Source organism: Argopecten irradians, chromosome 3 (assembly GCF_041381155.1).
Source record: "Argopecten irradians isolate NY chromosome 3, Ai_NY, whole genome shotgun sequence".
Taxonomy (NCBI): domain Eukaryota; kingdom Metazoa; phylum Mollusca; class Bivalvia; order Pectinida; family Pectinidae; genus Argopecten; species Argopecten irradians.
Genome location: NC_091136.1, coordinates 24,121,715 through 24,142,620, shown reverse-complemented (window position 1 = coordinate 24,142,620; position 20,906 = coordinate 24,121,715). Strand labels below are relative to the sequence as shown.

At 33.6% G+C, this 20,906-nt stretch overlaps 1 long non-coding RNA gene across 3 annotated transcripts in view; it reads left to right on the top strand.

The window, feature by feature from the left end:
• The window catches only part of LOC138317937 (uncharacterized), a 33,384-nt gene extending 12,731 nt beyond the window's left edge, over positions 1-20,653 (top strand). For all 3 annotated transcript variants that reach the window (XR_011207828.1, XR_011207826.1, XR_011207827.1), the window contains exons 3-4: positions 18,595-18,675; positions 20,279-20,653. This is a non-coding gene — a long non-coding RNA (uncharacterized lncRNA). The remainder of the gene's footprint in view (positions 1-18,594; positions 18,676-20,278) is intronic.
• The last annotated feature ends 253 nt before the right edge of the window (positions 20,654-20,906 follow it).

The following is a 20,906-nucleotide window of genomic DNA, read 5'->3' as shown; positions in this document are numbered from 1 at the left end:
TTATCAATTAAAACAAATAAACATAACATTAAAAAGTAATTTATGTTGCTCTAGGGGAAAGGATATGTCCATGAATAACCAAATTCGATAATTATCTTTTTTTTTAAATCACTGCAAAGTTTAGAGTAATTATTCCGGGTTAACATGTCAAAACGTTTCGTAAAATATTAATTATCATAATATGTTTCATATTTATGATAAATTATTATTTCACCTGATATGTTGCATACAATTATGCCGATTCCTTCAATATAATTTTATGTCAACATTTTAGAGCGTTACCTTCACTAATACAATGTTTTGTGAATCGAATTTCGGTTGATATATAATTTTGACGCTTTTCCTAGAAACCTTTAAATTGATTTTTATAAATATTTAAGCTTACTTAAACTTTTCAGTGATGTAAGATTTGTGAAAGTTGTTTCATGCTTTAGAGACTTGTATTGACGGATTTTATTACAGACCACAAAAACACCAGACATTTTGAATGGTAAATGTGAATAAATGATTAGATCTGTATTTCATATTTTGAAATGTGTGTGTAAGTTTATTTATTTTAGCTTGGTATTGCATTACATTATGGTGCGTGCCTAGCAAACGTCCCTTGTATGTTGATTGCATGTATTTGCATATGGTTTGCATATTAAATCTAGTCTAATTTGTAAATGAAATCATGATCCAATAGAAATCACTCATGCACGATTTCAAAGCACGAGATAGGAAAAAAATAATATTAAATTTCTATTCCGAATAAAATTTCGTACATTTGATTCGTTGAGCGGTTACTTTAATGAAAGTTTATCAATCCCCATGGAAACCGACTTGGTAACATATTTACATGTCTAACGATAGACAGTCAGCACATAAATTGCCCCACATTCATTTTGTATAAAATGTGTTTGTGTATTTAGTATGAACGCAATTTTCGGCCCATATTAACTTGATATCTATGAGGAAGAAGCCTAATTTCTATGCATTCCAGTAATGATTGTTGTTTTGTTATTTATACGCGTTTTCGAACATTATGTGAATACTGCCGATTTCTTCTAGAAGAATTTTTCAGATGTTCAACCTCTAACAAACGGTCGTATAGGAAATTAAAAATAAATAGTACACGTTTAAAAAGAAATTTATTTCATTATTCATAATATACGCACACAGTCAAATGTTTAGCTCACAGGCAAAATAAAATAACAGGTCAAAATGACCTTTTTCACAATATTCAACGTACAGAAAATATATTGACAATACATATGTAATCAATATCACGTAGAGATTTGTTTCTACTAACACAAACTACACGAAACTCACCTCCATATTTGTTTTTGTTCAATGCAGTGTGGTTTTAAATGCTACCTTAAATAGTATTTCAACATATATCAGAATAAAGCAGCTTGTTTTATGGAGAGAAAAAAACCAACAACATGAAAACAAAATAATTAATTATTGAAAGTGAGTTTATACTAACGACATATTGTATTGAACATTTAACTACATGGTTAAATATAATCTGTTCTATACTTAAACATACCCTGCCATGAACGTCTACCTATGGAATACACGGGTAACACTATCCTATCCTCGGAATCAGTGGAAATCAACATGCGGTTTAGATTTCTGTAGAATATCATCGACACCGGTGCTATGTAAAACAACACTGTAGCCGAGACCTTTTTTGGTAAGATATACCTGTGTCGAAAGAGGAGTCCATGTTTATATTTCTTATCTCTCAGTCCTTTAAAATATGTTCTTTCATTAATTAAGCATGCTTTTTATCACGTCTACGTGTAGAAATACAATGCTTATCTAAAACAAAAACTTTTTATTTTTATACCTGGGATTTTGTTACCTAAATCGGTGTCGATTTATGTATGTTTCAATAACTCTTTGACTCCATTAGCCCACAAAACAGTCTACAAGAAATCTAAATGCTATCAAATTAATGTAAATATCGGTTATCTGAATAGTTGATATTGTGGACATTAAATATGATATACAAGTCCACAGGAGCACGTGTGATGTCTATTTCCATATCAATAGCGGTTCACCCACTTAGAGCGGTGTATCAATTTCCTCCAATATCTACCTTGTCTGTAGACATTTGGCGAGTAAAATAAACTACTAGATATAATTGTAATCAATACTTATATGTATATATAAACAATTACACATTGAATTGTACCGCGGTACTCAGATGTCCAGACAGACATCGGATAGGCATTGCATTTTATAACATCTGATGGTATCAAATGATAATTACCGATTGTATATTCTGATGTCTGGGAAAGTTTACTGTTGTTTTAAAGGACGTTATTGTCAACACTTTCGGCAGTGATTGCGACAGTTAAATGTTCATGTACTGTTCATTAGTATATTATTTTATCTTGTCTGCTAAAATTGATTTTTTTATTACATGTAATTTCTTGCAATTTCATCAATTAGGTAAAAAGACACGTTTAATTTTGTAAACAAAGAAAAAAAAAAGAAAAAAAAAAGAAATAAAAAAAATAATAAACACGTAAATATATATATTTTACTTATACTAAATACCTTACATGAAACACTCATTTATTTTTCTTATTTTTAAATGTTTTACTTTGATATGTATTTTTATGGAATTAGAAATATCTTTTAATCTGAATCCTATCTCTATTCGGGTCAGTTATCAAAAAACAATATTTAAAAATTAAATGATGTTCTTTTTTATTTTAATGTATTTCATCGTTATTTCATTTGTTGTGTTTGAATACTACAACTTTTACAATATTCCACATTTCGTTGACAGATTTATTTTAAGTTAAAAGTTATTGCTATGAATTACATTATTAAGCTCATATCTAACGCTACATGTACTATTGATTCCGCTAATGTTTTAATTGGGCGGTAAAATCAACGTTCCCTTGATTTGCACATACTACATTACAGCTCTTCTGAATAAACCATGCACTATCTAAAGGAATGTCATCTCAGTCAAACACACAACATCACACTTATCGAAATATTTCTAGTACAGATAAAACAGGCGGCGACATCAAAGCGAAATTTAAACCAATCCGCTGCCAGTGTTTTGTTTAAAGCGATATTGTTTTCATCCGGCCCGTCATTAAGTTGGAAACTTGTCATTTTTCGCCTCATCAATTTCTTATATAAAACACAACTTGCCAGTGTTTCTATCGAAATCACGTGCCCTGACGTCAGCTGACTCTCTGGATAATGCTTTAAGATATCATCAACAAATATTGGAGGAACGAATCTAATTCGGATTCAAATGAAAAGAGAAATATTGAACATGTTAAACAAGCTGAAAACGTTTATTTCAAAATCGCACATTGGGGAGAATATGAACCAGGTATGCCGTTCGGCAAGCACAAGATAGTTATCAATTATGGGACAGTGTTAGTCTAATTCGACCTCGTGGTTGGTCTGTAGCTTATTTATGGTCTCGGCGATTCGAGATAATCACCTGTAATTACAGGTATAACACAGGTAGTCCTGCATACTGATTAGCTGCCGGTTTAGAATTTTTTTCTCCTGAAAAGAGACTCCGTGCACTGGATATAGATCGTCGGTGCAACAGTGCAAGTGAAAATGTAAATTAGGTATTTGATGGCTAGGCATGCTGCAGCTTCATGCTATGGAACACTGGTTTGTATTGAAAGAAAAATTAGGTTACTTTACAGAGAAGTTGTTTACAGAAAATTGGAAACAAGTTAAAAAAAAGATGAAATTAACATAAACATAATAGTTGTTATACATAATCTTAAAGCATAAATTATTGAAATCGAAAGTTGGTACTGCTTACATAAGTCTTAGACTGAGCTAGTTCGTAATATTTCACTACAATTCCTTGCGTTTTCATACATGTAATGGGCAGTTGAGATATTAATATACCAGAAATAGGTTTGTCGTCAAAACATGCCACTACCATGTTCATTGGAGGTGGGTATGTGAATAGATCCTGTATGTAGCACTTATTGAAAGCAAATTTCATGAAGAGAGTACATTATAGCATTTCTTTTGTTTGGGTTGATGCATTTCGGCACTTCCCAATTGAAACACTAATCATGTAGGGACTTGCTAGGCTTTGATGGTAAACCGGAGTGGTTGGAGGGAGAACCATCGACTTTTGGTCATTGCTGACACATGTTAAACTTGCGAACCAGAACACTCAAAACAAAAGAGCTAGTGGTTGAGTGTCAGACACTCACTGTTAAGAGGCTGTCACAAATACATTACATTTACGCTTCTATATGTGGTACATGAAATTTCAGGCTAGACTCATGGAGATACCCAGTCAAGTCCACTGCCCGCGAGTACCCATACCATCGCTATATCAATTGTCAATCGCTAGGCGCGAGTGGAGGAAATTTATGGCCCGGATAGGCTTCTGAAGACCACCAAGGCGGAATAGTCGTGTCCGTAGTTTTGTGTGCTGGGGTGATGGGTATATGGCTCACACATAATACATTAGGTTTCGGGTATGTGTTTAGTACGAAAACCTACAACAGCCGCGCAGTTTACCGGTTCGTTTCCCGTACATGACACTTTAACTATACCTAACCGCTTTCCGATCTCTATCTCGACGAATTTTTACTCCGCCGATTTAAGCTTTGGTTATCACAATTTATGAAGAAACATTAAGATATTTAGTTTTTGTCGAGCCGAAGTCATGAATATAAAATTTAATTGGACGTCAATTTCTTACCCAGATGAGAAAGATATAGTTCTCGTTTGCCTTTTTTCATTACCTTTCGACAGGACCTCCCAACGCCTTGAGGCTGGGTCTGGAGAAAAAAGGCAGTTAGCACCTCAGTGTTGGCTGCCGGCGTATCCGTAGGATATGAAACAAACGACTAGTATGAATATCAAATAATGACGATATTGCTCTGCTGTGGCCTATACGATACACAGTAAAAGTAGGGTTGATATTCTCACTTACTGTATTGCCATATTCTCAACATTTTTTGACACTTTAGTTAAAGATTTGCATGCCTTCAGTGAGTCTTGATACATTTAATAGCATGTCTCTGTAACTGTTAATATCAAGTTAATGATGAAAAGAAAGAATGGATAGAATGAGCCAAACACTTGTTGTTGTTATATACCCGGATACTTGGAATGGTAGATGTGATAATTGGAGGAAAAGACAACTCCATGTCATTATGTTGTATGTTGATTAAGGCATTAATTACAGAACTATTATTGTAAATGATAAAACAAAGTATTTTTGTTCCAGGCCATGTTTTTTTAAAACACATTTTCATAGACGTAAGGATATCTTGCATATTCACATCTTCCAAAATCCGATACAAAAAATGATATACCAAGTTTTCAAATATGATGACTCACTTTGCGTATTTTTTTTACATGTAATTCACAGGTTGTTTGCCTCGTTACAAGTATGAAGTCTTGTGAAGAGGCATCGGATTTTTTACCACCACACTCCTCCCTTGTTTTCTATCTATAGTTTCAACTTCAATGCCGTTATTGCATATCGAATTATTTAAACGATAATTCACATGGCGTTTTAATGCATTAAATGATTATTTGTTTTAAAACTAGAATAACGTTTTTGTAGTTATATTATTGGTGATAGATAATTTTACATGCCATATTTAACTGTCGTACATACTAAAATGTATCGAACCATCACATTTGTGTCCTCTACATTTCAAATGCAATTTAATTATTTTAAAAAGAACGATCACGTAATACAAATATTACAACATCCTTCTTCATCAGATGTTTCCTGTTGCATTATCCCAATCTGCACAGAACCAATGTAGTTGAGAATGATTAGCCATCTCCCGCCTGGAATCAAAACATACCTAATTATTTTCTGCATGTTATTTATAATTAAAAAAGAGCATTTGAGTGTGTTTCAGTTAGCAAAGAATTTTATCTTGGTATTAAAATGTACATTCGGGTCTATCTATATCACGCTATCTATTGAATCAGTTAATTGCGGACTTTTCACTATAACGAGACATATCATTCGCTTTGAACCCCATCCCGAATGTCTATATATATTCTATACAATGAATATTGCTAAGAAAAGCAGGTATATTTGCTATGTTAAAGTGTCATGTTCCACCAGCGTTATATATCAGCGGTTGATAAAAAATTATTATTCTCACATACAAATATAGTTTATGTTACATATAGTGTGAACATACATTCTGAAAATAAGACTATTTAAAGATTTAAATGATAATTTAAATTAACCGAAACTGTTTGTTAACATTTAATGCATTATAACACTAGTACTTTGCAACGTCAAAACTGAAATGATAAAATTGACCAATCTCTATTGGCATCGGGTATGATGATTAAAGCAGAAAACTTTATAATTTTCGTATTTGAATCAAGTACATCTTGTAGTATTGTATACGAGTATATTTAATAAGAGGTTTATAGTCATAGAGATCAATAAGTGTGAATGTCTGACTTGAATACTGTATACGAGTATATGTAATAAGCGGTTTATATTCATAGAGATCAATAAGTGTGTATGTTTGACTTGAATACTGCATACAAGTATATGTAAAAAGCGGTTTACATTCATAAAGATCAATAAGCGGAATGTTTGCCTTGAATGCTGTATACGAGTATATGTAATAAACGGTTTACATTCATAGAGATCAATAAGTGTGAATGTTTGACTTAAATACTGTATACAAGTATATGTAATAAGCGGTTTACATTCATAAAGATCAATAAGCGGAATGTTTGCCTTGAATGCTGTATACGAGTAAATGTAATAAGCGGTTTACATTCATAGAGATCAATAAGCGTGAATGTTTGACTTAAATACTGTATACAAGTATATGTAATAAGCGGTTTATATTCATATTCAATTCAATTCTTTTATTTCCTTAAGTTTACAACTTATTGGAATTGTGCAAAATACGCACATATACATATATATACAATCACATCGTAATTAGTACAATATCAAAGACAAGTTACAATTGTACTATACATTGAAACCAAAATGTGTATTATATAAAGGCTACATAACTTACAGGTTAAATATACAACACTAAAATAACTATACTGAAATTATTGGAGGCGAGATAGTATTTTCATGGCCTCAAATATAATTTTTGCTAATTTACGTAGATCACTTATATTTTCGCAACATAATAATTATATTAACTTGTACATACGTAGATGGTTTACGCCAATAAAAAGGTTTTACATATTTCTTTCTTAAATCATGATAATTAATACATATTAAAATAAAATGATATTCGTTTTCCACATCTAAATTGCAACCAGGGCAAAAGTGTGAATGTTTGACTTGAATACTTATTTATTTTAACATCCTCATGAGTGGAAAATAAAGATATAGTCCTTACATCCTCAGACATTAGCCACGCCTTTTCCTAATGTTCCAATTATGTATGCATTTTATATTTCTTATATGATCAAGTCGATCATGATTTCAGAGAAGTTAAGTCATCAGCTAGCGAAGGTAGGTCGTTTCGAAGATTCTCTGGAAGGGCGGACCGATGCACTTCTAACCTCACTCCTTTCTCTTCATCGTTCTTTAATCTCTTGCTAATTAGCACCAATGTCCGCGTTACTGGTATCACTTTCAGCAGTTGTCTAGCTCTTTTGTCGACAAAGATATTCGGGTTCCTTCTGTTCCTTCTGATATCTAGCCAACACGTCACATCTCATACCAATCTAAGGCTATCATATGTTTGATCGGTGAATTTGAAACAACCGTTTTTGATTGGGGTCACACAAGGTCTAACCCTTATAAGACAATGAACGTTTCGGGCAATATCATCAAGTTGAATTCGCAAAGGCTTAAGCATGTCTGTACGTAAACGTGTTTACTTCAATATGGGCATGTGGCATGTAATTGTGCATTACAATAGCGGTGGTGCAACAACATCTATCAAGACAAAATTAATTAAATTTTACATAACTGTCTAAGTTTATTATGTTATCAGTTAAAGTACTGTTACAGTAAATAAAGTTGATAATGGCATTTCCTATACTATTTACAATTATTGTTTAAGCTTCCCGTGAAAAAGGCTTTATAATATCTTAATATTCCTAAAAAAACCAATCGAAAAATATCAGCTGTTGCAAATGTACCCCATACAATAATATCACATTGATTAATGTAATGAGGGTTTTTTTTTTATCTTTTTTTGTGTTTTGATTAGTTTGCAGATGTTCACAGGGCATATTCCAAAATATCTGTTGACGAGTTCATTCTTCATAATTTTGCATCTGATATAATAGTGCGATCAATACAACTGAACACACCACAACAATTTTTCGAAAATTAAATTTGGCACTGTTGTTCTTTTCCTTTTTATCATTATTTCACATTGAATGTCTGAAAACTCACTTATCCAAAATTAATAAATGAATAAAGAAAAGTATATAAATACGAACCTAAAAGTACGAAACTAGGGTCAATCAAGTGTACCATGCGTCATACACAGCATGCGAGTTCTGACAAAAAGCGTGTGAGAAAAATATAAACAATAAATCTCCTAGGATGATATTTTAATCTGACTCCTCTGGCATTCTCATATTTATGGAGATCAAACGGTATCGAATTTATGCTTTCTAAATAATAACAAAATGTAGAAATAAAAACAAGGGTATCTTCATACAGGTCATCGTTTTAAACTAGCGTGGAAAATTACATCGTTAATTTCTTCTGCTGTCGGATTAATTTTCGTGACATTGAAACCCTTGGACTAAATTCATGCTATTTATCTGTCGCTTGTAACAGCTACAGTAAACGTTGCTGTTTTGTAAATCGGTCTAATACATTGTATCTCATTTTAATTCCACTAGGAATTTAATATGACTGTATTATATCCAAAGTCTTAAATCTTAGGTATCCAGTAAATTGATGTTTTCGATGATTTATCATTAACTTTATGTGTGTGATACATTGCGTTCAAACACCGAAAATTTTATTGGTATGATTAGATTTCTTTGTATTTGAATATTTAAAAAATGGATAGTGTTAGAACTGTTAACTTCAAACTACCATCAGCAAATGTTCTTCGATGAATTGTGTAAAATCTGTACTGGACTTGTATTAACACAGAAATAGTGTTTATTTTGTTTTATGACTAAAAATATATATAACGAGCCTAAAAATGTTTTTTTTTTTTTTTTTTTTTTTTTAATTTTTGCGATCCATGGCGACTAGTTTCATAAAATCCCACATGAAATGAGCAGCATACTAAGATGTTTTTCATCACATAACCTACATTTCGGTATTCAACGTCAATATTTGTTACACACGACACTCTGTCTTGCTATCATCGAATTCTGACGCCACGTCATTGTCATTGATATAATTTTGTTTCTGTCATGACGTCAAAATGGATGTTCTGCCCGGCACAACCAATGACAATCGCTTTAGATTTTGTTACACTAGTCGCAAATGAAAAAAAAAGTAGTACACGGGCGAAGTTACTGGATAACAGGCGGATTAAATGATAAATAGGTGATATTTCCTTCTTTACTGAAACCCTCGTAGTAGTGATAATATTTTAGGGTATTCGCGCAAAACATTTATTCTGCTAAAATATGAACACGTTAAACTGTAGTTTCTGTATGTCTTAACATAGCATTGCTACAAATGTGCGAGTTCATCACCTTGTTAGCATATTAATAATCAATTTTACGTTATAATTTAATTGCGCCAAAATAGGTACACTGTACGTTTACGATATATATATTGAATCAGTCATTTCCTTAACAACATGATCCTATAAAGCCTAGAGATTTGCTTATGGTATCAATGTTACGAGCTTTTAGAATGACATTACATAACCCATATACGTTCATTTTCATATGATCTTCCGCTGTCTGGACATTAGCTGATTTAGCTTCCATATCATTAACACCATCTGATATTTGCCATGACAACATCTTTACACCATTGGTTTGGTCACAATCGTAAAAATGCAAGATAAGATTTCAAGAAAAAACCTTTGGTTGTCATCAAACATGCTCTAAACCTACAATTGCTTCTTTCGATTAATATATGTTTACCAGCTATAGAAGTTTCTTGAGGTGGATATGGTATCATACTGCCTTTGAAGATTGAGATAATAACCGAGGACTTATATATGCAAAATATCGACTCTAAACCAATAGGAATAGTTGTATTTCAGAGCATAGTCGAGTAGCTTTTAACCATCATGGCAAAGATGACCACGTGACCTAGGTATAAAGAATAAAACAAGGACGGTTGTCAGTCAATAAATTAGTAATGATTTTTTTTCTTGATCCCCTAGTTCTTTTATCCAGGTGTGTTTTAGGTGTCTACAAGATGCTACACCGCTGACGAATGGTATTTACTATTAAAAACAGGTGCAGACGAATAAGTATTTTTCTTCAGTTACAAAATTTCCTCTACACAATTACCACTGTTTGTGTCAATTAGGCATACATTAACATGAGTCAACAACAATTGTTGTTCAAAAGATGAGTCTCGTTTATAATCCGTCGGCGGTGGGGCATCTTTAGGTCTTCGATATACCATTTTTGACCGTTATAATCGTTGTAGACTGGCCAAAGTTATTGATAAGATCTCCTCAGCAGAATTTTGATACTATAGATTATCTCCCCTTATTTTATAACTTAGGAATCTGACTTGTCGCAGAGAGAAGAAAAATATTAATAAAATCTTAGTGATGTTACTTTAATATTATAGAGACTGGTGGCCAACCTATTGCTGTTGTAGAAAGAAAGGGTCTACGTGAAAAAAGTTATAAGTTACGCTTAATAACCGAATAAACATGTATACTTGTCATCTAGACCCCGTTGTTTTTGTCATGTTAGATGTATACCATGTCACTGGTTGAATTAACAGTTATACTATTTATGGCTAATTTAGGTAGGCATATTTCAATGGCGATGATATGTTTTTGTTAAATCGTTCAATAAAGAAAACACATGACTGATATTTATGACTCATTGGCTAGATATTTATTGCAGACTTCACGTTACAAGATATGGTATATTACTAAATTATCATCGTAAATAAACGTCACTTTTGATACATATATATTGCTTTATTACGGAAAAGTGCAATATTTCTGAGGAATTGAAAACGTATAGGATCTGACAGAAGATCTGGAATAAACAAAATATATTTCTTCCGCAGTGAAGTAAGTTTGTGTCTGTAGCTCACGGCTATCTATGTTGTCTGCTTCATATGACTTCTATGTAGTTAGGTATTGACAGAATATAAAATCGGCAATTTCCTGCTGGGTAGTTACAACACATTAACTCTCAGGATCATCAGTTGTACATAAATTATCCGAAGCTTCACTTCGCATTCATGGGCAAATAAAAACATAATTACTGGTTCCGATAAAGGACATAGATCCTATACAGAGTTCAAATCTGGATCGGTAACACTACAAATTATGCTTTATAGCTGTATAAATCTTACAGCCCCGCGGCAGTGTTGACCTAACCATCGCCGTCAAACATTGTACAGCAAAAGACCGCCCGCCACAGTGTTGTTACAGTTCAAACATTCAGGGGATCAGTTTCGTAGATTGAGCTTCTCAGTGACGCCGATCAACGGCCGCGGGACACCTTGCACATGGAGAAATGGTCGTAACCTCTAATTCACGCATCCATCACCTGTTTTGTGGAGCCTCATTATTACCTCCCTTTGTTCTCATATGTACCCGGGGCCCGATTGGGGAAGCTGTAAATAAAAAAGACATGGATGAATTTCAAAGGCAACTTAACAATTGCTGTGTTCCGTAAGATGAGATAGAGGACGAATATTAGAGTGTATCACCGCCAATCTCACAAATATGTTTGTTTGGGATAGTATTTCTCTGTGTTACAGTTGGTGTATTGTCGATCTGTGTTGCTGATTTATTCAGATGGTTTCACATAGATTTACATAAACATGATAATGTTTTATAATCATATCCCCACTATGAATCATATCAGAACCTTGTCATTATACAGATCGCTGATTACTGATATAATATATGAATTCTTGAGCCTATAATTTACAAGATGTAGGCTTCAAGATCCACAATGATACTCGAATGATATGAAAACATGCATTGTCTTCGCATAAAAAATGATTACACATATATATATAAGCCTACCTTATAACATTTTCTAAGAAAATCAACTAAAATATACGCTTTTTTAAAGCCTATAACCCCATATTTTTTATTAAGTCACCAATTTTTAACAACATAACTTGATTAATATAAACCCTTCATTTTTTTTTCTCTGAAAGTAAATGATACTTAATGGATGGTCAATAAATAGTTCCGACCAGTAAGCGGTCTCTGAGTTGATTCATTGCTGAAATATCAAGACTGACATGTTCATTATAAGTTAGAAACTAATTTGACTTTTCCATCATAATACGACAATTATCTTTAGATCATTTCCAAAACATTGCCATTGCCTCTGATTTTGAAATATTAATTGAAACATGTTTGTTGAAACAGGATTCCGTATTCTTCATTTTCTATAAAGGATATGTTGAAGTAGTATCTGTAAAGCATGTCAACACCATCAACAATCAACTTGAATATTTGTAAGCAGTATTTATCTTTTCAAGTATTGAATAAAATTTCGACGAAGCACAGATGTAAATACAAATCGAATATATTTCGAATAATCTTGAACAGCAACATATAATGTATGATACAAATCGTGGTGAAAAAAGTAAAGGTGTTATTTTCTGTGAAATGTTTAGGCTTCTTTCACCTGATCGAGTCTAACGATGCTTTAAAAGTGTTGGAAGTTGAAATCACAATAGCCACCCTTCACGTACTTGAGAAGTCACTTTACAAGATAAAGCCAATATTTATTCAGAGACCTGGTAAAGCACAATTACTGAAAGTGATATAGGCCCATTACATAAGTCTGGTATCAGTTCGACAGCGGGACGGGGGTCCTTTGTCAGAGCAGCCGTCACTGTAACAGAGACCTAACCTAGCCCCACAATCAACGACAAAGCACTTGTGTCAAGGCTTGCAGTCAAAACACAAGAAATGAGGCAATTTAGGGTAATCAATCTTTCCGATCCCTTGTTATATACATCTACGGTGGCGTGTTTTGATCAGACGACCAGAATCCCTACGTGAGAGAAGTACTCTATCGTCCCAGATATAACACCATGGAGGGGCTTCAGTCTCAAACGAAAAGGTTTGTCTCCGTGACAAGTACAAAAGAGCGCTAGCCCTTACCTGCCGTTGCAACCTGAATGTATGCAGAGCAAAGTGTATTTAGACACAGTATGATTGGCCTCAAGTGTTTTCTCGCACATTCCGCCTCTATGTTAACATATAAAAGGACAATGTGGATTTGAGAGACTGGCGTCACGCTGATTTGTCCACCGGACGGGTCAAGCCTCAACAAACACTTTATCGACGGGGGCCAGAATCCTTTACACACGTCATTTTTCCCCGGCAAACAAGCCCACGAGTCATGTCAGGCCACACAAGGAAATCTAAGGATACGGCAGATCATTATTTGCATAGTAAACATTTGAATATCACTTTGAATTTAAAGCTAATGTTTAGAAGCATAGGGTTTAAAGTTTATAAATGATCTGAAATGGACTTAGGCAAATAGACCTTTGTAAAACGACTGTAGAATCAGTTGTTAATTAATTTGATGTCGGTCACCCGAGGTAGCCGTCGGTTCTTCGCATATCAAAATATGATGCCTGCGAGTAACACCCTTTTCACTCAGCGTCTATTTGAACAACACGAGCAATTGTCAATCCAAACACTTCAGGTAGAAATGTTAAACGTGTTTATCCGCCCTCAATACTACCCTATAGCTGTCTGATACTGTAATAATTATTTTGGCCATTTAAAGGACATCATTTTTCACTGTAATATTATCATATACGTATACACATTTGTATATCCTGTTACAAAACGAAATTCACGTTAATGCCTTGAGGTTCGTTATCGTCAAACGATCTGGTATAGAAGCAAATCAAGGAAATCTTGTGTTATTACAACTAGCGTGATTCCTGACAATAATGATGGATATTTCGACGTGTATCGTGTTATGAACGATAATTCAACAATATGATAGATACTAGGACTAGAAATTTACTTTTTTTCACTGAAGATAAGTAACTTCAAAGTTAGAAGAAAGACATACCAATGACGTATTTACTTGGTAGGGCGAATAAAACGAAAGATATTTATCAAGTAATTACTGATCAAATGTTTTATTGCCTGTATCGAATATCCAAATCAATGAAAGGACTTTGCGTTTTCAAAATGTAAAATGCATACCCATTAAACTGTATGAGTTACAAAAGTACAAAATTTGATAGCAATAGCTACGGTAATATATGTATACGTATTGTTTTGGGATTCACTGTGTTTATATTCAAAGTCTATTATTGAATCGTTGAGTGTAGGAATACATTATGCTAATCCTCCGGAACAGCTTTCACGGTCTAGATAATTATCCTTGTCCTCGTTTTTCATCGCAGCAAGAGCAACAACATTGGTAAACATTGGTAGAGCTGATATGTGAATATAAGGTTCAATTCCGACTGAAAGTGTGAAAATTAAAGACACCGATTTTAAAACATTGACAAATCATGTTGGCCTGACCACCGAGTTGCAGCCATTTTGACATATCTATGACCGCAACGTCTTGGGTTCTAAAGGCTTATTGCATATATTTGGTGCAGAATAGCATTGTAAATGCTTAATTCAATATTGGATTGATTTGAAAATTTGACTTTTTAAAAATATGAATATTACGTTTTTTAGATGATAAATAAAGAATGGCACAAAAAATGTGAACAACGGTATCATTCCATAATGCAATCAACCTGCGTAGTACATAACTAATACGACCAATCGCCATTTTCATTTGCAATATGACCAGCATGACAAACAGCAGCGTTGGATCTAAACTAAACAGTACAAACAATGCATCAATAAGGTGTATCACAATATACATGAACGTGTGTTAATAAAAGTGAACTGATAAATGTGACAGTCTGCCATGCACTAACTCAGTAACATCAAACAAGAAAAATACTGAACGATGTCAGAGAATTCCACGTTTTGTTAATATAGTTTATTCTATATCATGCCAGTTAGACTCGGGCTTAGTTTCCCTATGCTTCAAAAGAAATACGTTAATATGCAAACTTAGTTCCATTTATGAACGGTGTTATACAGTTTCCCCAGAATTTGCAATATATTTTCTGTTTACCATCTAATTTTTATATTAATGCAAACCACAAAAGAAACTACATATCGAATGTTATAAATGATACTCTCCCTTTGACATCTCATGACGAGCTTCATCATACAGTGCAAAACAAACGTTAATCTACATGCAATTGTCTTTCCATAAAAAATGTTTTTTGCGAAGAAGAAACATCTGGTCATGTTATATAGCATCTCTCTGGCGTGAGATGACGATTCATATGCATTTCATTAGAATAGATCATTACCAGTGTATACCCGATGTATGTGTGTAATAAACATGGTAAAAGTTCGTTGAGAGAAGAGGCAACCCAAGTGAATGTAGTCAGTAATTAAGTTGTGGTGGTATCATCCCTCTGTGTTAGATCTTAGTTCTAGACTGCTGTACGTTCAACTCTCTTCGTGAGGGTGTCAGAATGATATCTCCGACTGATTAATCATATATGAACGTCTGCCTTTGCTAGGAAACTAGAGAGTACCCACGTATTCCCATACCGTTGCTTCCATCCACCATCACGAACCGAGTGTAAATTCACTGATACTTTCCTCCTTAATGACCCGTAGCATTTTATTTTATCTAATAGAAGGAAGACACTAGCTAAGACATCTTATCTCCCATGTCTTATCGACTCACAAGTTTCTAGGACATAAACGATACAAATTATGCATGCAGGTTGCGGCTCGCGTGGATTTGGTTTCTGGCTATGGTATAGATGCGGAGACGCCTTGTCCAGTTCTATTTATCACTAATAGGAAATCAGCTATGGTTTCTATATCACGACTAACGCTTAGCATAACCCTGAAGGATTTTCATTCACGAGAGAACTTTTGTGCAGTTTGTCAATACAGTATCATTACTATTTGTCCTGGATCAGCACCTCAGGATCATTATTACAAAATATCATGCGCTTACCTTTTAAAGATCTAAAATATCGCAATATCATACCCAATGAATAATATGGTTTTATCATGCGATACACGAATTTTGAGACTATTTTCCTTGCTGTGTTTGAATCCTCCTGAATAACTATGTCCATCATGGCATGTCGTATTGTACAGTATCGTTTACATCGTATATCTCGGGTTAAATCTGATACGATATCCCTTCGTTGGACCAGAAAATGGCTTAATCATACTACCGAATGGTTTCATCTGTATCACAGAGCAGAAAAAAGGCCAGATTCCTTTCTCAGAGGTGCTTCTTAGTTAGTAAAAATAGCTGTAATATAATAAATACGCTATTCGACTCCACTCATACCCACATAACACGCACATTAGGAAATATATACCTACTCAAACTACCAAATGCTTTCTCTTACGTGTTTTGTAAAACTGGTTTCTACAAGGCATAAATAAAATTGTGTATTTATCAGATGACCTAGGGTGCGATATCAATCGTAGACTGTTTTATATAATACCCCTATTTTCCTGCTCCTTTTCTGAGTCAGATGACTCCGCAGAAAAAAAAAGTTGTATTGGGGAATCTGCGCTGGTATTGATTGCTGGTAAGTTACAGTGAGACATTTCACCTTACATAGGTAGACAGACGTACAGATGGTTATTTTCGCGGTATTACTTTTTACATTTTGTTGGAAGCTTTGGTAAAACTTTAACGATGACTGATATGTTATTGTGAAATATGTATGTATCTAAAAGAAAAGAACTAAAAAAGATTACAAGCACATAGCAAAACCTTGATATAGACTCTTAGTATGGTTGGACTTTTATAGTCAGAAAGCTAGATTTTAAATAGCTTAAAATGTTATTTCCTAATTTGATGTAAAAGTCGAGATACTTTATTTATCAAAACTGACTATAATATATCTCTTTAAAGTCTACTAACACATCTATTCAGTGTTCAAATATATACTTTGTTTGACATCGAAACAAGTTATATCACTTACACTTAAACATTTTCGATGACCCGGATGTACAAATATAATCGCGCGAGTGGGAGGAAACCGGAGTGCCTGGGAAAAAACCACGTGATCAGGCAAGGTATCCAAGACCTTCTCAAGTCCGTGCCGGCGATACAGCCCGGTCGGTTAAGTGAAAAGCGAAAGACACTTAAGGATGTACTCCTTTGAGAAGTCAAAAATTTCTTGTATTAAACTTTTTTTCTCATATAGATTTTTGGAAATAGGAGTTCATACCATGAAAGAAAATGGAAGAAAAAACATATGTCCGTGTGCTCGTTTTTGAACTATTGTCACTCAAAGATACCAAAATGACAAAATAGTGTATTTTATGGGAATTTAGCCGTTTTGACCACATACACTAGAATTTAAAGCCATAATTCCCTAATGAGGTGTTTGATATGTATGGATGTTTGTAGAATTTATTTTCAAGTAGTCTTCATTAAAAATATACCACTTATGATTAATAAGAGTCATATTTTTTCTCAAAATAACAACATATGCTACCCCTACCCCTTAATTTTGAGCTCCAAAATGCACCATTTTCAGCCATTTTTGTCAAATTTAACCCTTTATAGAAAAAGTTCTGGTATTAAACTTTTTTCAATAGTTCGCATATCAATAGGGGAAGGTTGTTCTTTCTAAATCGGGCAGAAAAATGGGATGCGTGTGCTTACTTTTTTGCCCCATTTAAATATTTGTTATTTTGCAATATTTTTGACTAAAAAATAAACGTGCTCAAATTACCATTAAATGTAGAAATAAAGTGACAAAAGTGTAATATTTCACATATTAATGTTCCATATTTTAATCCACACGAACCCAGTGAAGATTTACAGCAAAAATTAACTCGATACAGCTGAAAATGCTGACGCGGTGATGATTTAAGTAAAAACAATTTAAGTAAAAAATGGGAAAACGGTGGCTCTACTCAAAGCCAAAAAAGACACAATTTCAAAATGGCCGCCAAATGGGCCATTTCTTAAAATCGCTGTGTAAAAAAATCTACTAAAAATAGAAATGTAATTTTTTGACAAAATTTGCTACAGACCACATGCTACAGATATTGATAAATCGTATTTGAAAATCTCATAACGTTTTTGATCTATGTTGAAACGAGACTTCAACGGGACTGAAACCACAGAAGAATACATCCTTTAGATACGAATGTCCAATTGTTTTGTCCTTCTAGCACCTCTCTGTTATAGTATGGCCCATATAACAACTAAATCTAAGGTGAAAAATATGAAACTTGATGATTGAAGCATTTGGAGAATATTGTTGATAACGTGAATGAAATGAATTCCTGTAGTGAACTAAACTATATATTACATGCCATGGCAATGTCAAAATAAAGCCAGGAATACTTCAGAACCATAATAGCAATGTTTGACCTCTACTGGTAGTAAAAATGATATATGATTAATAAATTGCTTTTTCAGATTTGAGTTGATCTGGCTTTACGTCATAATGGTAGCCATGGTGATTTAAGGACGCTCAATGTCTCTCAGTACAATTCGACAGTAAGTGGTTACGTTTGGTTATATATTGTGTATTAATATGATACCAATATTAATCACATTTTCCATATTGCATTTTTTTCTAAATTGTAAATTTATTATTTAAAAACTGATATACTGGAATCCATTTACTTTCTTAAGTAATGGAGGCGTATGTAAAATAATAGGAGTTATAAACAAAAGCCTTTAAATCTGCATTAATGTTGTTTAAATGTGTCACTTTCCAATAAATATTATGTGTCAATGCTAAAATCATACTGCAATGTTCGTTTAAATTGTGTTCATTAAATTCAGTAGAGACAAGTTCTGAGATATAATTTACATCGCTCCATGTGGGCTTGTAGGTGCACGTGCAAACTTGATTTATTGGACAAACATGTTTATTAGTGCAGGTTCCATTACACGAGAGTACTGCTTATCTATTTCAAAGATATGTTTCCAACGTTAAAAATGCGTAGTTTGGTTCACGCGATCACTCAAATTCATTACCAGAGAAATTCCAAGTTAGTTGCCCTTGTCTTACAAAAAATCTGGAAACTGTTGATGAGTACTGTATAAGAGTTGAGTGTCTTCTGCATTTTCCTGTGGTAAACATGCATTAAACCCACGCTGCTAATCAATTTCTACATGGACATTATTCCATAGGATTTCTTGTGGATTTCATAAGACAGAAAATATGGAACCATGTTAATTAAGACCGCACACATACTGTCTCGAGTCTTTCGGCTATCATATTTTTGTAATTTTGTATGGTTTAATGGAACAACAAGCAGTTTCGAGTACGCTCAAACATCTTCAGACCTAAAAGTTTGACAGGATACCACGATATGAAGGAAACAATAAGAAGTTGGGCAAGAAAGTTGTAATAGTGTACCCTGAGTGGTCACTGAGTGAACATTTGAACGTATGACGTCATGAAGCCTCTAGGGTTGAACAGGTTTGTTTTGATTAGCCCGCGAAGGACGCCAATTTTGACTTAACTACAAAATGAGTCTTGCTTTGAATAAGGTCTCACAGTTTCAAGGCTAGATTTCAATAGCAGAAACGCAATAACTTGGTTGTAAATCGATACATTCCAATTTCAAAAGAACTCTTACCTGTAGAGAACTTTGTCAACACATTTTATGTTCATTGTGTCCTTCATTGCAATCCCCAAAAGCGTCGAAGGAACCTTGACATTCTGGTTCGTAATGAAGTATATTGAGGAGTTGATCCTCTTCTATATCTGAAATCAGCGTAAAATAGGTAACCATTTTGTTAAACTATACAATCTATCACTCTTCACCCTTAGAAAGTTTAATACCATACTTGTCCAGGTCGGTTATCATTACTCTATAGTTTATCGACATTCATTCTTGTTTCGACAATGTTTGAGATAAACTTATGTTGATTGCAACATGAACAACTTTTCAAAAATAGTAGTAAAATATGAATAGCAATTACAGAAATGTATATTTCTTTCCTCTGCTTATTGATATATTTATTTCATAAAAACATTAAAACACAGCTTTGTGAATCCTTATCTAGTTAGTAATTAAGGCCTTCATTGAACATAGAGTTATGTAATCAGGTTTGCTGTATAGCTTTTTCTAATTTTTATTACCAGATAACATGCAGAAAACGACGATAGTGTACCTAATATAGCAAAGCAAGGAAACAATGAAAATGGATACACTCGCTACAAAAACGCTTCTGAGAACTCTAGCAGACTTGATAGGACAGTTGAGAACTTAATGAATCTCTGAGAGAATCCAGTCGCATTTCTGTGTAACGAAGATTTGCTTGCAAAGGACAATAACTGTATTTAAAGCCGTCATAATTACCGGCTGGGACGGCCATTAGCGAAGGAAACAGTCGTTATGAGTCTGTCCTTACAAGGCAGCATTATACAATCAGCATATCTTAACCACACAACGCGTCCTTATCATCATATTGATCATTTTTGTTATATCAAAGACAAATAGCACGAGTAACTTTACATTAAAGCGATATTTTATTAACTATATGTGTCGTCATTGTCATTCATCATTTCTGTTGATTTCAATCGTCAAATATAATCATAATTATTTCATATCACATTGATATTTTATCACAGTCATTTTCTTTTTTTTTTCAAAAAACAATTTTAACTTTCAACTGAATACAGAGGTATTTTTTTTCAAAAAATGATTTTAACTTTCAACTGAATACAGAGGTATTTTTGCACCGATTGAACTTCATGGAAACCGGACATT